Raw genomic sequence first — 19,465 nt, 5'->3', positions numbered from 1 at the left:
TCTGCATCCGTGTGGATGTGCTTTCTGTAGGCTGCCTTTTTTCTGTGGATTGGTAGGACAGCTTTCTGTGACCTTCTCCAGTCAAGTCAGAGAGTAGCATTTCTAGGTCTTTAGCAATGTTGGTGGGCAGCTTTCTTTGAGCCTTTAACATCTTCATAAAAGACACATCAGCTAAGATGAACCTTTACCAGAATAGTTTTGGCAATATTCATTCTTATTTATATTCTATTTACTTCACACTTAATGCTTGGAATATCCCGCAAACTCCCATCATCATCCAAAGCCGAGAAAATTAAGAAATTTTGTCACCAATCTTCTTGTATTTGACAAATCTGTAAAACTATCTTTCTTAACCTGTTTTCACCATTGGCCTCATGTAAGATGCCCTGTAAAAGGCATCCTCTCCACAATGAATGAAAGATCAATTTTATGTCAGAAGAAGAAGAGAAGAAGAAAAGAAGGAGGAGGGAGGTATCTGTCAAATGCCCAAAAGTGTTATGAGCCTATGACCCTTCATACATGGGAGGGAATGAATGAAAGGGACCATAAGAAATGTAAGAAATTGCTTCAAGACAGCGTGTAGCTCCTGTCAGAAAAAGCAGAGGATCATGTAGAAAAAAAGGTGCAAAGATCTGTACCCCAGAAGCCAGTATGCAATAAGAAATACAGTGCACAGCTCCTTTGCTGTCCCCAACTTAGTTTCAGGTGTAAAATAACAAGAAAGCTCTTTCATTCAGCCTCAGAGGAAAAAAAAAAAAAAAAAGCCACAGGTATAACACTTACAGATGTCCCAGTCAGCAGGAGCTTTTGGAACATACCAATTTAAATGGTTTTCTTTTGAGGCATTTTTGTTTCTTGTTTTGCAATGTCCTATATATATATTAACTTTTCAGAAGTTAATATTTTGCTTTGCTTCGCAAAGTACTTATTCATTCTTCCTGGAAGGACATTTGTCTCATGAAGTCATGCAATATCTTATCAATCACTTAAAATCAAAGTGAAAACCCCACAAAACAGGACAGTCAATATATTCTTAAGGCTGTCTGCAATGAACTCATACCATGATGTGATTTTGTAACTGCCTTCGTAGCTAACTGCTCAAAATTAACAGGCATACCTTCTGTGTCTCATTCACTTCTAAAATCTTTCTTCCCCTCTTTTTTCACAAGTGGTCACAAACTTTAGCAATAACAACAGGGACACTTGAAATGCTGAGCTGGAGCCTTCTCGCAGTGCATGTCCTGAATGCCTTCAGTCTACAAAACTGTGTTTTTGAAAGCAAGCTGTTTCTGCTCCAAGATCGCAGGCTTTCTTCATATTGCAGTTCTAGAGCCTTTTTTAAAGCTTTGTGGGCAAGGGTAGCTCAGAGGGTGCTGATATTCACTGGTGGCATTGTAACTGTACTACCACTCTGCATTCCTTCCCCTGCAGACACCATCACTGCTTTTTGACCACTTACATTTATTTCTGTGAGACTCCCTTGATGATGAGGGTACTAAAAGGCAAAGGCAAATCTGAGAACTAAGTAACAGTATTAGAATATGGGCAGCCTGTTAAATAATTCTGCTATTCAGAAAAGGATTAAAAGGGTACTGTTTTGCAGGAACCAGTTAATGGTTTTACATAAGAGAGGAAATAGCACGTGCAGCTTAAAAATTAAGCAGGATAACTCTTTTATGGACCCTACAGATAAAAGTTTCTGAGTTCTTCTGCATCAAAGAAGTTATGATTTTAGTGTGGCACTGTTATAGTGATGGGGCAAGCTTGTCACGCAATACCAAAAATGTGGCCTTCCCTGTCTGAAGTCAGTAAGTCATCCCAGTTTTGCACCATAATTCAGACTTAATTGTTATTTCCTCAGCCCAAAATGACCGTTCTGCCATATACAGATGGTCAGTGAATGTCCTCAGCTTCCATAATTTTCTGTTCACTGTCTGTTTTCCTAACACTCTCATTTTCCTCTGCTATCATGGTATTCAAGTTCCTGACAACTAAATGTGCTATCTCTTCACCAGATACAAACCATGCCAGCAGCCTTAAATCTGATAGGGAGACAGAAGCTAGCCCTGAAGACAAGGTGAAGAAAGACTGAATTATCGACTGAAACAAGAACAATTCACCCTCAAATTCTCATGATTTCTTGGATGTCACAATGGAATCTCACAGTTCACAGCAGAAACATTTCCCAATGGCAGCAAGCAAAACAGTGGGGTAGCAACAGTGATGTCTGTTCTCCACATGGTACATCTTCACACAGTGACTCGCTACGAGGTCAGTCGGCATGCGAAAACTGCAGTGCTGGTACCTGTATGGCAGTATATCTGCTAACCATATAACTTCTTAATGCAAACACAGGGAAAACAAAAAGTAGGGACTTCCACTTCCTTCTTTTCTGGAGTGAGTTGTGTTTCCAGATGCCAAATCTGTGACAGTAAAATAAACATGTCTGGGACTGTTCTCTGAAGCCAGCTGGAAAGGAGCAGCCCAATCTACACTAACCTGCTCTCCTAGTCCCCCAGAGAGGATGCCTACCTGTTCTGAGTCCCTAATAATGCCTGACCTGTGCCTGAAAACTGATCAAGAGACAGGATCATTGGCCTGCAACAAAACTGTATCAGTGTCAGTGCTAATAATTTAGCCAACAGTATCCTGGTGCATGGGAACATTCCCTTGAGTTATTTAACTTACTAAAGTATATGTGCTCACTGAGATTGAGGGTTATGAGTGCGACTATTCCTTACTCATGGGTTGTTGGCTTTGCCTATTCCCTTTAGTAAGAAGTCTTTTGCATCAGTTTGTTGCAATTTGACCTTATTATAAATGAAGACAGAGTGTGAAGCTGCTGATATTCATCATCAGAAAATGATGTTTCTTTTTAAGGGGTTTATCTCATATTTATTTCATTGCTTCTATAAAAAAGCTAAGTAGAAAGTGGTGGAGTGACTATGATTTTTTAATTAAACTTCTAGTATATCAATTTTTATTATTTAATTAGGGCTTTTATTTCTATAGGCAAGGCTAAGTGGAAATGCTATCAACCTGAATGTTAATTTATAGACTGAATTAATACTAAATCCACCTACATTGTGTCTAGAGTTCTTCAGTGAATGTTTATGTTTTGGTGTAGTCACATCTTTGTGTTACAGTACTTAGAAAGCTAAAGACCTGTCAGTGTCACCACCCTCTACTTGTTTATTAATTTCTCCCATTACTTTTTTTCATTTCTCTGAACAGAAATTCCTCTCACCTCTAATGGGCTGTGACCTGCTTTGCACCAATAAAGATGGTATTGACAGGGCTGTTGGTATCCCCCGATATGAGGTGATTTGACCTGATTTCCTGCTGCTTCTTCTCCTGCTTTTGTTTACTTGTCTGCAGTGATATGTGCCTTGTGCACACAAGCTGAGAGCTGATAGAGCAGGAATAGCATGGGAAGGCAGGCGCAGTGGCATCAGGAGAGCTTGAAAAGCTGTGACTGCAACCCACTGATGACCTAAAGTAGTTGTCATCTGGCAACTGCTCAGTGACTTACATGAGGTAAGTTTGGTGGTCTCAGCCTGAATCCTTGTAGACAATTGACTGCATCACAATAACTACTATTGTAGCTGGCACTAATTGGCATTACTGGGAGTCTCCACTGCCTGCCCAGGCACTGAACAGGCTTCTGGATTTGATCACACCCACGGAGCAGGTCGAGGTTGGGCCTATGTACTTTCCCTGAGCAAGGCTGGGCTTTTTTGTTAAAAAGTTCAGCTATTTCACACTGTCATTGACTCTTAAAAACAAAAAAAAAAGAGTCAAATATTTAGTGGTGAAAATCTATAGATAATGTAAAACATCTGGCCCTTGATAACCATCTCTGTTTTGCCTCCCACTTTGTTGCCAAAAGTAGATAGATCCAATTTTCCTAAAGAACTATTAGAGTTCCACTACAATCTATTTAACTAATATTTAGTCTTATGAATTGTATTTGGTTGTAGAGCAACAGGCACATTTATTTCCCTGCTCACATTTTAGATGTTGTTTCCTGTCTATTGATTCACTTGGCATTGGTTACTGATCATATAATTCCCAAATGGTGTAATCCAAGCTGTTCATATTATTTGGCTCGAACTTTATTTTGAAAATCTGTAGTAATCTAAGTTAAATAAACATAACGCTAGAAAATATACTCTGGGGAATAAATCTGCATTGACAGAGAGATGGGTAAAATAGATCTTTTCCATCTCTGCATATGACTTTCTGATTAAAGAAGGTAATAGCAAAAGATGGATGACTGCCTAATTGGATATTAGTAGGGAAAGAGTGACACATGTTATAGGATACTTCTAGAGGATGACTCTGAGGGTTGCAAAGTGAAGTATTTAGGACAAATGAGCCTGTCATATTAGATAAAGTAAAAGAGACAGTCGGGATTCCAAGAGCTTCTCTGACTCACAATTAAGAAAATGTCTCCACAGGAGTCTGTGCTAAGCATATCAAAGATAACAGATGCAATATGTTGAGGACATGTAGCCACCTGTATGGAGGAAGCTGCCTTTCAAATATGACCAGAAAATGGGAGGAACAGGGCTTGTTCTTGCCCTTTTCAGATTTCTTTTTCATGATACATATCTGAAAGTGTATCTGAAAATGCTGTTGGATAATTATTATAGTTTTTAATGTAAGGATGCAATTTTCCTGTGTGAATGTCTGTTTTTACACTAAGAATCACAGAAAGAACTTGTTTGTGGCAAGAAAAAAATTATGAGAACTTAGGAAAGGAAAATATGGTGAGAACTGAAGAACTGAGTAATTGAGGTGGGAAGGGATTTTTAATGAGGAATTGCTGGGTCTTCAGGTTCATTTGGTTTCACTTAATGCTTAAAATATGGAATTGGCAGAAGAACAATGCTTTTAAAACCAATATTTTTCCTCTTTTTTTTTTTCCCAATGTGATTTTTAAAATTGTTTTCAAATAAAAACATGCATTGGCTGGCTTAATGAAACAACAAAAAAAAGGTGACAGCTTTCACCTTTTCAAAATTTTTAAGCCCTGAGTTAGACCACCACTTTGTGTGGAATTTATAGGGCCCTGTTCACTTCAGTGAGAGTGCCCCACAGCCTTTATTATATGCATTGTCCAAATACAAGGCCAATAAAGGGATAGTTTCTCTGAATCCCACTAATATCCTTTCTTGTGGTTAAGTAGCTAGAGACTCTGCAGACTCAAATTCTTAAACTCATTGCTAAAGCAAGGGTACTCTGTTCATTCAAATACTGTTGTGACTTTGGGCAGGACAATTCAGGGAACTGATCTCTTGGTTTCTCAAATCTAGTATCCTAAGCAGTTCCTAAATGGAGTCATCCAAGTATTGGCTTTATTCTCATTTGTTATAAGATGGATCTCAAAAACATTACTGTGACCCTGGAAAGGTCAGAGTCAATACCCTTCTCTCAGAGTGGCTAGCACAATCTGGACACCATTTGCAATTCAGTGTATTTGCGGGCACTCCATGCTGCCCCTAGGCACTATTTACTCTGGAAATGAGTAGATGTTTACTTCTGTTCGGTTATCACTTGCACTAAACACTCTGACCACTCGCGATCCCTCTAGTCTTGCAGCTGATCCTGGTAGGTCCCATAGCTTCGGGTAGTTCAGAGAGCCTATGAGCCCAATTCTACCAAGGTGATAAATGAAGTACCAGCTGAAAGGTAGGTCACTTGAAATTGCTGCCTGTAATGTTAGAATAATCTAATGGTGTAGTATCAAAATACTTGTAGTATACTTGTAGTATTAAACCAGAAGAATCAGTCTAAAGACGTATAGGAAGAACAGAATATCTCTTTAATAGAAGATTAGCAGCTGGACTGTGATGAATCTGAAAACCTTGCACCAGATACCTTATTCCCCAACTGTCCTACACAATCAATACAATCCTCTATCAGTATGGCCCAGAAATAGAATGTCTATATTTGTTAAGAAAAAAAAAAAAAAGAGAAAAGATTAATTTCAGATTTTGTTCCAAAGAATGTTTTTATATATAATGCACATAAAGGTTAAATGGCATAAACAAGGTGCATGCATGTAGTATTGAGTTAATTATCACATATATCTATTAATCCATTCAGATTTTCTCTCCTGTATTTTAAAAATGTAATATTTTTAACTTACACTTTCTTTCTTTGTTTTCAAACTCTAGAATTAAAGTCACTATAGAAAAGCATAAGAAGAGAAACAACATAATTTTTCTGAAACATAGGTGGAAAGCTTGAGGGCTTCTGTGAAAATGCCTTTTGAAACTGAAATAGAATTGAAGTCACTGGTGTGACATGGATAGTTATCTTATATTCTCATTTATTCATCCAGATAAGAGTTTGACATGACATTCCAAAATATACAGAATTTAGTGATAACTGTTTAAAAAAAAAATTGAGAGACCAAGAAACAGGTCTGAGTTTTCTGACGTAACATCTACAGTGTTGAGAGGAGAGGTCATGGGCCATAACTCACTATTGATCAGTAAGATGGAAATGTAATCGTATGATAGGGAGAAAGTCTAGAAAGGATTCTAGTATGACTGATATATGTCTGAAATGAAAGTTTGTACTCTTTCAATGATGATATGGTACCTGTCTTTGTGCCTTACACGTCTACTTTGAAAGTGGCAACAATACCCATGATACCTGAAAGGGATATTTTTAATTATACCAGCTGGGTCAGCATCTCTAGGATGCCTGACCCTCAAAGGCTACTGTGGATTGAAAATGAAGTGCTGCAATTTCAATTTTCCTCTTGTAGTGATCATAACTTTTTTTCCCAGAAATGCAAAATTTTCAATTTTTCCCTGCTATTTACGGCATTAAATAATTTTTTTTTTCTCTTTTTGCTTTACTGGAAAATGTAACTGTAAACAAATGGGAAACATTCTTTACCTTATAAGTATTAAGGAAAACAGATTTGTGATGTAGAATTGCAGCAGTATGTGTAGTGAGTGATGTCAGAGTATTTAGGGCTTTTTTATTATGAAAACAAAGTAATTCTGTTGGGTCTCATCGTAGTATGATGCATATCCACTGCAGTGGATGCATCCACCAAAGTGAACAATACAAAATTTCTAAGCCATTAAGTGAAGAAAAAAGGGAAGATAAGGAATGGTCTAAGAAATAAAAATTGGCAACCAGCAAGACATTTCCATGTTGAAAAATTATTCCAATGATCATTCTGCGTATATCATATATCTGCATTAGGCCCTATGGGGTTTGCTGCCAGTGTGTCCCATAACTTCCTGGGAAGCATGGATGGAAAACAGAAGTGGGAGAGAACTTTTTTTTCGGTTGATCTATCTGATTTAGTATCTGCTGCCTTTAAAAGTTTCCTAAATGGTATATTCTGCATTCTTAGTACTATTAAGTGAGTAGATCTCTAGTGTGTAAACCCATACCTGAAAAAAATTTCTGCATCGGTATCCATTTTACTGTTTGAATGATTTTTACATGCCATACATTTTTTCCTATGCACGTATATTATTATACTGTAGGGTATTATTTCTATGCAAGTTATTGCATTTTGTATATGCGCCTTGGGACATGTTAGGGCACATTTTCTAAACCAGTCGATACATAAATGAGGCTGTTCAACCATTACTTGTGAAATATCGAGGTAGGTGTTACATAAGGAGGTTATTATCACTAGTGTGGACAATGCTGATTTGCACTCTTGAGTATTAAATATTCTTAGCTTTGGCAGTTGATTTGACCTGCTAATTAGCTAACAAACTGGGAGGTCAGGTATTTGCTATCTGGATAATCTAATGGTTAAATACACTATGAATTTGCCAGAAGATTTTAATCAGTTTTAAAAGTTGTAAGGCAAAGTTTCTAGGTCTAGGAGCTGGTATTTCTGATTTACTGCTCTTTACAAATATCAGGAAGAAAAACTATTATGAATGAGCTGAGATGTTTGTTTGGAAACCAAACACCTGCATTAAACAAAGTGTTTCTTCTTCCCCTGAGGTCATCTGTATGTGTCCCCTTAATGTTCATTTAAGTGTTGGGTCTTTTTGTTTTCTCTTACTTATATTTTAGCTATGAAGCAACTTAATATACTAACAATTAGGTAACTTTTTAATATGTATTCTGACTGTTTTGCTTTTAGAAATATTGTTATAATATTATGTGCTACAATCAAGCTGCATATATCTGTCTCTTGACTTTTAACTTACATATATGGTTCATTTTCATAATGTTTAATAACATTAGATATTTAATAGCTAAAACTTAACACATAAATGTTCTTAAAAAAAGAATCAGAATAATTATGTGTATGCACAAGTCCACAGCATAAGTTAGTTGTTGTTTAATGTCCGACTTGTTTAAATTTAAATCTCATGTTGTGAAACTCTCCTGTTAATTTCTTTATAACTTTCATAAAGACTTAGCCATTAAAGGATTAACATGAATAGTACTTAATTAGATTTTATTTGCATATAAGCTGATCAGTAAAACTATATTAACTGCGTTTTAAAACATTCTTTGTGTACCTAATGTGTGGCTTTGACTCAATAAAATACTTAAGCATGTGTTTAGGCCTGAAACAAAGCACTTTGGGCCAAGATTTCTTTCCAAATATTCATTAAAGGCAAAGACAAAACTGCCTATGTTTTCAAGGAGCCAGCATTTTTATTTGTAATAAACTGTAGTTGTATATTTGATTTATATATACATTAATGATCTGGATGAAGGGATCAAGTGCACCCTCAGTAAGTTTGCAGATCACACAATGTTGGGCAGAAGTGTTGATCTGCTTGAGGGTAGGAAGGCTCTACAGAGGGATGTGGACAGTCTGGATCGATTGGCCGAGGCCAATTGTATGAAGTTTAACAAGGCCAAGTGCCGGGTCCTGCAACTTGGGTCACAACAATCCCATGCAACACTACAGGCTTGGGCAAGAGTGGCTGGAAAGCTGCCCAGAGGAAAAGGACCTCGGGGTGCTGGTTGGCAGCCAGCTGAACATGAGCCAGCAGTGTGCCCAGGTGGCCGAGAAGGCCAACAGCATCCTGGCTTGTATCAGGAATAGTGTGGCCAGCAGGAGTAGGGAAGTGATGGTGTCCCTGTACTTGGCACTGGTGAGGCCGCACCTTGAATATTGTGTTCAGTTTTGGGCCCCCTGTATAGGAAGGACATTGAGTTGCTGGAGCGTGTCCAGAGAAGGGCAACAAAGCTGGTGAAGGGTCTGGAGAGCAGGTCTTGTGAGGAGAGGTTGAGGGAACTGGGTTTATTTAGGCTGAAGAAGAGGAGGCTGAGGGGAGACCTTCTTGTTCTCTACCGCTACCTGAAAGGAGGTTGTAGTGGTGTGGGTGTTGGTCTCTTCTCCCAAGTTACTAATGATAGGATGAGAGGAAATGGCCTCAATTTGCATTAAGGGAGGTTTAGACTGGATATTAGGAAAAATTTCTTTACTGCAAGATTGGTTAGCTATTGGAACAGGCTGCCTGGAGAGGTGGTGAAGTCACCATCTCTGGAGTTATTTAAAAGACATGTAGACACGGCACCTCAGGGCATGGTTTAGGAAACATGGTAGCATTGGGTTAATGGTTGGACTTAATGATCCTAGAGGTCTTTTCCAACCTTAATGATTCTATGATTCTGTGATTCTTTAAAATAGCCTCTGTGTGTCCAGATACAATAGCTGCACTGCTTGTGTAGAGTTCCAGTCATGAATTCTGAGCAAATCAAACCATCCCCCTAATCAGTGATATACATCTTGTTAGCTTGAGAAACTTATACTACCACAGTGGAGGCATTCATGGTATAGCTGCTTTCTGATCTAAAGATAAAGTTAGTAAAATACATGGTGCTGTGCAGGGATGATACACGCAGGGAGGCGTGGATGAGACACATTTAGTTATACTTTGGTCACATAACTGGGCACACATTTGATCATTCAGAAGAGGAGGCAAGCATGCTTAGGAGATGACCTATGGAGTGTGGTCCAGGACAGGACCAAATTTACAAACAGTGGCTTGACACTGACTACATTTTGCCAGGTGACGTCAGATATCTCCTTACTATGGAGGGGCTGTGAAAATGTGTCAAAAAGGGGAGAAATACAGAGCAACTCATCTGACCTAATTTCTGAAAGTTTCCTTGGAAATGCTGATAGGCAACTTGTTCTGGTGAGCCACTGGTTGTTTTTTGTATGTGGAGGACTTCCTCCAACAACTCTGGAAAGTGTGTATGGCATTCAGTGGCATTTCAAGAAAGTGTTAGTTTATTCTCCCTTTTCTATTTCCTGCCACATAGTAAATGAAACAAATGCCTCCCTGGTCTATGGCGCTGGATCTCACAAATCTGTAGGAAGTGGCAAATGCTTAGCTGTGACTCCTATTCCAGACAGTGCTGAAAACACAAATCAATATAAATGTCCTTCTGAGCAGTAAGTAAGCATATTAAAAAAGTGTAATTTTCAAAGATGTCCATATAAGCTGATGTCCTGCATTTGAGAGACATTTGGACACTACAAAATCTTGAGAGAGTTTTATAAAGCCTCATTCTGACTTGCAGAATTTTTAATGTGTAGCATAACCTAAACTTAAAGCATTGCCAGATAAAATATGCAGAGCGTTATGGAACTGTTAACGCATGTAATACAGTAGATGAAGTATGGGATGTGGAACTTCATGGAACTTGTTCACCAGACAAGTGTATAACACATGTAGCTGTGCAAGACACCAACTGAGGAAGCAAGCCAACTTTTGGAAGCTAGTTAAAATGTTTATACAAGTTTCTCTCCACCTCAGAATCTTCAGCAATTACATCAAGCTAGAGGGTTTCTAAAGCATAATGAAAATCCCACTATCCAACAGTTTGGTGAATGGAACTTGTTAGCCACTTACAACCTAACCTAAAGACAACATTTAACTATTGCCATTGTTGACCTTATAACACCTTGTTTGGACATGCAAAGCTTAATAAAATTTTGTAATAGAATAGGGATAGAGAACTCCAGAAAGTGTGGAGGAGCACAAAAACTGTAAATGTAAAAATATTTCGTTCTGGGGAAGTATATCTCAGACTGCCTCGTCTGAATCTTGTTGTGGCTTGACAATACTACAAATCTGGCTTTGAATCTTATAGTAGTGAACAAGAAACATCAGTACCATGGCAAGCCAGTATTTATCTGATAAAAACTTGTTCTGTTGGTCCAAATTTATTTAAAATATGAAAGAGTTTAACTCCATGGAAGGATTTGTGGGCCATGTGTTGGGGACTCTCCTGAGTCTGATATAAAGCTGACCCCATGCTATATTCTCTTTGACTAATTTAACAGAAATGTAATCTTGTCCTCATGTCAGTTTCAGACTAAAAAGTTTTGCTGGGTGATCTGTCAGCACATAGGACCCAGTCAGTAGAGAGAAACAGTATCTTCTGATTTTTCTGCTGAATGGATTTCTACCTGTTGATTAATCCAATTTATTTGCTTTGTTTCTACCCGGAGCCTGGCTGGCTAGGTTTGCTGTCTATATTTGGGCCCTGTGTGATGATGGTGAAAAGTACAGATGAAACATACGTAGTATTAAAGTAAACCTGCATTGTCCCAGAAGGACAAGCATGTGATACACACCAAAAAATTGTCAGAATTTATGTTAGAAATACTAAATCAAGTGATGCATTTGTACATTAAAAAGCATCAGCCAAATTAATTTCTTTACCCTTCTTTGCAGTTAGATGTATCTTAACAGGAAAGAAAGTTTACTACAGTAAAGCCATTACATGGTAGATTAGGAATTTGCTGATTTCATTTTCATTCTGAATACTATAAACTTCATACTATTGATCTTTCTTCATTCTTTACAACGAGGAGAAATTATCAAGTGAAAACTCTGAAAGATAAAGCATATATAAAGAGACAAGCACTTATTCATGTCACATCTCTGAAACCAATGAAACTGCTACCTTTGCTCTCTGATGTAAATAAGGGGTTCCTAAGGTGGCTAAGGTTCATTGTTGTTTTTCTAGTATACTAAATGATAGGAAGGTTTCACAAGTGTTTTCTCTATCATTTGATTGTATACTTTGTGTTGCCTTGTTTCTTTTAGTTTACTTTAACCTTTTTCCCCTGTTCCCTCAAGTGTCTCATTTTACAGGCAAACTCAAGTTTCTTTTAGCACTCTTTGAACCCTCCCCATAGTTACATTTTTACACTGTTTATGTTCTTTTAATATTTATTTCATGCATTTTTCATTAATCTCCTGCTTCCAGAGAGTCTTTTTTTGCCATAACATCATGGATATTTAACCACAGCAACATAATTGTTAGCTTGGAATTAGTCCTTGCATTGAATAAAATAAAATCGAGCATGATAAAAATTTATATTTTTCTACTATATTTTAAGCCAGCTTTTTGGCATTAGTGTTAAGAGCAAGCCTTCTGCTTTAAAGGATTTGATGATCAGTAACTTACAAATATTAATCAGTGTAAGATTTCTAGAACGCTGTTGACTGCAATGAGAATCTGAAAGCTGAATCTGATATAGTGTTCATCTACAGCTCTGTCATTGTGGCATTGCCACTCATACATAGAGAAATGGAAAGAAAAAAGCAGTGAAAGAAAGTCAATTTGCCAAGACAGCCCCCAGTGTAGTCTCCTCATCACTGCTCTCTGGGAGGGGGAATGTCATTCCTCTGCAGATGGGGAGTAGCCTAACAAAGAAAGGAGGTGTCTGGTTGAACAAAAAGTCATAGAATCATAGAAACAAATCTGTGAGGAAACAATGAGAACTGAGCAGGGCCAGACCAGTGCTAAAGAACAAAACCAGCAAAAGCTGACTTTTAAGCATCAGGAGCAGGTTCTTCATCAGCTCTCTGGTGTTCTTAGAGCATATAGGTAGTAAGCAGGTCACAGCAGCTTTTAGGTGTTAGTAAAACATTAAAGTGCGATTTAAACCAGTGAAACTAACTTTGTACAGTAGTGTCTTAGTAAATGCTTTTTGACTTGTTACAGATTCCTCAGTCTGTCCTTACCCTCATTTCAGCTGGTAAGAAACACTCATGTTATTACTATTAACGCCAGCCTATTACTCAAGGGCTGACAGAGGTCCATTAGCACGTATGAGAAGGAGAAGTGAATGCAGTGAAATCTGGACACAAACCTTTGCAAATTTCTTCATCCTGTGTTTTTAACATTCAATGTTAGCAAAAAGATAGATTGCGCATTCAAGCTGGTCACAGTTTTGTCTCCAGGGTGAACTTTCCAGCTGTCCTTGGCAGAGATTACTAACCTTTTCATTAGCCTTTTATCATAAACCTGGTCAATTTGCCTTGAGACATCCTTCTGAATTTGATACCCACAGTATCAATTTCTGACAAACAGCTGGAGGAGGAAGAAGCTGAACTGACTGAGCAGCAAGTAAAGAACTTTGTGACAAGACTTTCCTGTGCTATACAGACTATTTAATATCTGTGTAGAAGACTTGCAAATTTGTCTGTCAGCATTGCTTTTGAATATTTTTTCAGACAGATAGCACTAGTGACACTTTAATGTCTTTATCAGTCTTGGCTCAGTAAGGGGAAAGCTGAACTGTAACATCATGTTCCTCTGCTTATTCTTCTGCCAGGATCAAACTGAAACAGGAGGCATCCCTTGGGATTAAAAATATACTAGAATTTTTACTAAAATGACTTGATACTGCCACTGAGTTTGCTCTGACCATAGCCAAAATATTTGCATTCTAGAAGAATCATGTGTGATTACACTGAGGCAGAAGATGAAATTTCTGGCATCTGAGAATGACTGAGAACCTTCAGGCAGAAATCAAACTGTTATTAGCTTCTTAAGTACTTGTTGCCGCATTGACTTATATGTGATCTTTGCCACAGTCCCACACACAAGGCATGTTTTCTTCTGAAATACTGGTGCCAGAGAGCTTCAGTGTTTGCATGTCTTCAGTGATGACAGCACTCAGTTCTGAGGTCATGCCTGGGCAGCAGTTGCCTACTGGGAGTTGTTGCTGAGCTGGAACATTTCACTTAAGAATAGTAGAAATGATTGACAACAGGAGAAAAAAAGCCAAACAACCTTAGCAGTAATAATGGACTTACTGCTTGCAAAAATACTGTTGAGAAGCCAGATGGGAATTGGCTGGGGGTAAACTGTGTTTCCAAGCTGATAAGTTAATGAAGAACTAAAGCAAGAAAATAAAAACAAGGTTTGGTGGTTTGTTTTTTTATCCTGGGTCCTGTGTGTGGGACAAATGCAAATCTTCATGGCAAGGTGCAGTAAAATTAAGGATGAATCAAGGCAGTATTCTTGAAAATTGACAGTTTCTCCAAATGCTGCAGACTACAAAGACCCTTGGAAACAGGGTGGATGATAGATGTTATACATTTCCATTTTTTTCTATCAACATCAGTTTTACCAACATATAGTCTGAATAGACTTCTTTTCAATACCTTGCTGCAGCTTTTAATGACAAGACTGATTTTAAAATCTTCGCCATCTACACTTCAGGCTGCAGTCTCAGTTTCAAGACTTTTTCCCTCCTCCTTGAACTGCCTCACCCCACAATGACAGTTGAATAGATGTAGTTTTCCAAGTAGACTATGTAAAGGATTATGGCAATAGAAACTGATGGTGAATAAACCAGTGGTAAAAGATACGGAAGGTTCAGCTGGGATTTTGAATAGAAAGATAAAGACTCTAACTTGGGTGAAGATGTACTTGAGCTGTAAAGTTCTTTTTTGTCTGCAGCTAGAGAAAGAGAAAGTAGCATGAGGCTACTTAAAGGACAGACCAAAAATTCCTATGAAGCAAATGCAGAGGTGGGTGACCTGAGAGGTATAGCCACGCCTTGCGAGTTTGTGTGCGAAATTGTACTGGTTTTGACTGGGGCAGAGCTCTTCATAGAAGTTCTGTGCTTCTGTGGTGTTATGTTTTGGACTTCTGACTAAAAGTGGTGATAACAGCCCCCCATTTTAGCTATTATAGAACAGTGCTTACAGAGCATCAAGGCCTTCTCTGTTCCTCATGCTGCTCTCGCAGTGAGCGTATTGGGGTGCACAAGAGGCTGGAAGGGGACACAGCCAGGACAGCTGCTGACCCCAGCTGATCAAAGGGATACCCAGACCATGTGATGTCATGCTTAGCAATAAAACCTGGGGAAAGAAAGGGAATGTTTGGAGTTATGATATTTGTCTTCCCAAGTAACCATTACATGTGATGGAGCCCTGTTTTCCTGGAAATGGCTGAACACCTGCCTGCTGATGGGAAATAATGAGTGAATGCCTTATTTTGCTTTGCCTGCATAAGCAGCTTTTGCTTTACCCATTAGAAGTTGAGTATTTACCTCAGCCTACAAGTTTTCTCACTTTTACCCTTCTAATTCTCTCCCCCATCCCACTGAGGGGAGTATGCAAGCAGATGCACGGGGCTGAGCTGCCTGCTGGGTTTAAACTACAAAAGGAATGAACAGAAATGAGAGCTGCCCACACCTGCATAGGTTTTTCATGTGGCAAAACATTGAACAGAGCTAGGTGGTCTTTTCTGAAAAAAGATGCCAGTAATGGTTCTCTGTGTCTTTTTGCTCAGTATTCATATTTTTTACACACTTTGTCCAGGAAATGAGACCAAGGCCTAAGTTCATTTGAACCTGCATCTCTAGGTTGTTCAAAACCTGACAGACTTTAAGACATTTTGAAAGTTTAAAGTCATCTTCTCCCCCTGCCCTGTCCTTGAGCTTGAGCAGAAAGGAAATCTGGAGAGCTATTTCAGCCTGATAAAAGGGCATCCCACTTTCTCCTGGGAAAGGGCAGCTCTCCAGTTTCAGCCTCTGCTCTTGGAGTGGAAAGTAGGTTCCTTCCTGCATCCCATCCCCATCCTGACCAGACCAACCATTTTCTTTCTGGCTAGGCACTTGCATGGCGTGCAGACCTTTTGGCCTTTTCTGGGGTACCTGAGCAGAATGGGTGGAATTCTTTGCTTGAGCTTATACCTCAAGAACTGCTGCAGAATTTCTGAGCACAGCTAGGTATGTAATTTTAGATGACAGTGGCATTTTATAGAAGTGCCTGGAAACCACCAATGGTCTGTGCTTTGTCTTGCCTAAAAAGTTACTGTGGGAAAATAGATTGACTCGTCTCTGGTCAACATGTAGCTGCAGAAAATGGGGGAAGGGGAAGGCTCTGAATTATTTATAATTTTAAAAATAACTCTCCTAATAATCTTTTTGGTTTATCTGAAAGCCAAATGAGAAATAATATTAATCATTGACTTGTAAACTATTGCTTAATAAATAGAAGTGAAATGAAAATCAATTTGTTTCAAATCCTTAGGAATGAACTCAAACTTGAGACTTCAAAATACTGGATGAAAATAATTTTCATTTCTCAACCAGCTGTAATCCTAAGCAATTAAAATCTTTAATAACAACTAGTCTAAATAGGAAGTAGTTAATTTTAGTCAATATCTTTTGTTGACCTGAAAGCCAGATATGGCCTGATTTTCAGAAGTACTAGCAGCTGTAGGTATTCAGATATTCTGAATGCTGGACCATGTTTTTCATATCTAATATTTATATCCAAGTTGAAAAGTGTTAATCTTCGTGATTGTGTCCCTTTTATGTCACCTTCTCTGGAGAACTGAATAATAGCCATTTTAAAAATATTTTGAGATTCTTTGATAGAAAGCATTATATGGATGCAAATTATAACACTTTTAACATACTGACTTTCAGTTTATTCTTCTCTGTGTGGGAGTTATCAAATCTGATTTTACTTTAGAAAGTAATAATTTTATTAATACAATAAAAGGAACTAAATGGAAGGAGTGTTCAAGATCTGGTGCAGTTCTATGACAGCAAGGATATTTTCACAATTATGAAATCCATATTAAATTACCACCTTAAATACCTTTGTACATTTCTTTCTTTTATCCTAAGGATCTGTAAACTGCTGTTGGAGGTTCACGGAACATGATTCTTCATGTCAGTAAATGTATTTCTACTGAGTATTTATCTTGGGTATGAGACAAAGTCTGGTGACTGTCCCTGGGCTCAGTGTTCACCAGACTTTAAAAACAAAACTTGACTAATATTTGTGGAACTGTCATTATCATGTCTTTAGTCACCTTCCAAAATGGCCAAGGCGACAAGGTGGGACGAAGCTTAGATCCTCATGCTATGTGAACAGACTATGAAAGATGAGTTTCCAGAACAGTTAGTTGTTGACCTACTGTTAAAACGGGTACCAAAGATGTGAGCAATTCTGTTGCTCTGCTTCAGTTCAAACAAACGAGGTAAGACCACCTAGGACTCAATTTCTTTGTATTCAGGTGAAAATAGAAAGACTCTTCATACTTACAGCACACATAATAGCTAGCCATGGAAACATACATCCTATGTATTAATTTGGATAAAATAGTGGGTCAGAATATGGTTGGGCCAAAGCCCAGGCTGAGGCATGAGGTTACAGATGCAGAGTAAATAGATACATTGACTATATCTGACTATATGGTTTTGAGACCCCTTCATTCAAACAGCTTAATTTTTAATAGATATGTAAAACAAAGAATGCTGTAAGCATTATCATTCTTTAATGTTTCCTTTCTTCTTTCTATAATTTTCCCTTCTGTTCTGCTTTCTTTCTTCATCCTCACTTCTACTGAAATGTCTTGGGTGGATTTCTGTGTCTCCAGAATCTGTTTATTTACTTATTTTTCTGTTCTTCTCCCTTTCTTTTCTCTTTCTTCCTGGATTCTGACACCATTCCTATTACCAGGAGAGGGGGCAGAGAAAGGCAAATCCCACTTACTCCATACGGCTTTTTACCTCGCTTTCCCTAGTAGCAGTGGTCAGAGAGAGGATACTGGATTAATCATAACCACATAGCATGACCATTGTACTCAGCATTGCCACGCTGTGCCTAGACCTGGACCCAAGTGACTTGACCCAAGTTAGTCGGTAGGTTTGTGGCAGGATGTAGGATTTGCCTAAGATGAGTGCTAGCACTGAGAAAGATAAGCAGCTCAAGAGAGCCGTAATGGGATATAAACACTGATGTGCTGCCAATCTTTTCACAATGGGTACCAACAAAAATTTTTCCCACTGGCTTGTGACAGAAATCATATCAGGCACATACACTTGCAGAGGAGCATCAAGGGACTGGCAAATGTATTCCTTTGCTTTTGCAAGCAAACAAAAATGCTCTTTAATAACCAAAGAAACAGGCAGAACCTCCTGAAAAACTTCTAGTAAGTGTACTTCTATTTTGTGTGGTATTCTATTTGTGTCACTTCATAAAGAAGGAGGTTGAAGATATTTTAGGAAACAACTAATGATAAAATCTGCTGTAATTCAGAGCCAAGAAGATGATCTATATGAGCTCCGTGAATAAAAATCAGCCTGACAATTTTGATTTAGCAATAACTAAAAGGGCAGTGAAATACAAAAAAAGGTAGAAAAAGTAACCCTTGCTGTCCTTTTAGCTTTGACATTGGTGTCCAAAGGGCGTTCCTGAGTGCATAGAGACCTTCATATCTATGTAATGACTCTAAATTTTGGAAGGAGTGACAAAATATGGGAGGGATCAGCTGGGTCACTGAATCCAGTTTCCTTTCTGCAGAGACAGAAGGACATATAATGAATGTTTTAGAGGGACCCACTAGAAAGTTTATCCTTTTTCCCCTCTGCGTCACACTCTTCAAATTGTCTTTTGTCTCCTAACACTCTATTGTAAACCAAAGGCTTTAGGCAAAATTCTGCAAACACAGAAAGATCAATATTTAGGAGAGAACAGAACTATTCCTGTCTTATCACTTTTTGGAGTATTTTATGTGAACAGTGCAATGGACTTAGCGTTTTGGTAGTTTGTACAAAATTATGCTATTCATGTGCTCTTCTTCATTTCTTTCTGCACACTGATACCCCACTATTTTGCCATGCATGGCAAAATACCCTGCTATAATTAAATTCAAAGTGTAAGATGAGATACAAAACTTGGATCTCCACAATGAGGGCTGAAATATTAGTGATCAGTTTAATAAGCAGTGCACACAATATCCCAGCTGCCTAGTTAACCAAGTTCATTGCAGGAATCAGGAGACACGTTTAAAGGAAAAGTTTGAGAACAGTTCTTTTAACGTTTTTTTTTTTTCTGGAAAGCCTAGTCACTGCCAAGCATTCTGTCCTTTTAAAGGGGAATAAATGGGCCTGTGACAGAACCCATCCTCTCTTGACAGTCACTTACAGCTGGTGCTTAAGAGGCAGGGCTGATAGACAATAGCACACTGGGGGCACTTCGCTGTTGCTTGTCCAGATGGTATTTGTCTTAATCATCCGTCAAAATCTTCAGTGATGCCAATCTAAGGCCTTTCAAAAACAACTTTCTGTTTCAGAGATATAGCCCTATTCTTAGACTTTTTTCCATGCTCCTCTGGTTAATGGCTCCTGAATGGTGCTGACAAGGAAATTTTCTTGTGAAACTCCAGAGAT

This window comes from Phalacrocorax carbo, chromosome 3 (genome assembly GCF_963921805.1).
Source record: "Phalacrocorax carbo chromosome 3, bPhaCar2.1, whole genome shotgun sequence".
Lineage (NCBI taxonomy): Eukaryota > Metazoa > Chordata > Aves > Suliformes > Phalacrocoracidae > Phalacrocorax > Phalacrocorax carbo.
Note: the sequence above shows the minus strand (reverse complement) of the source record.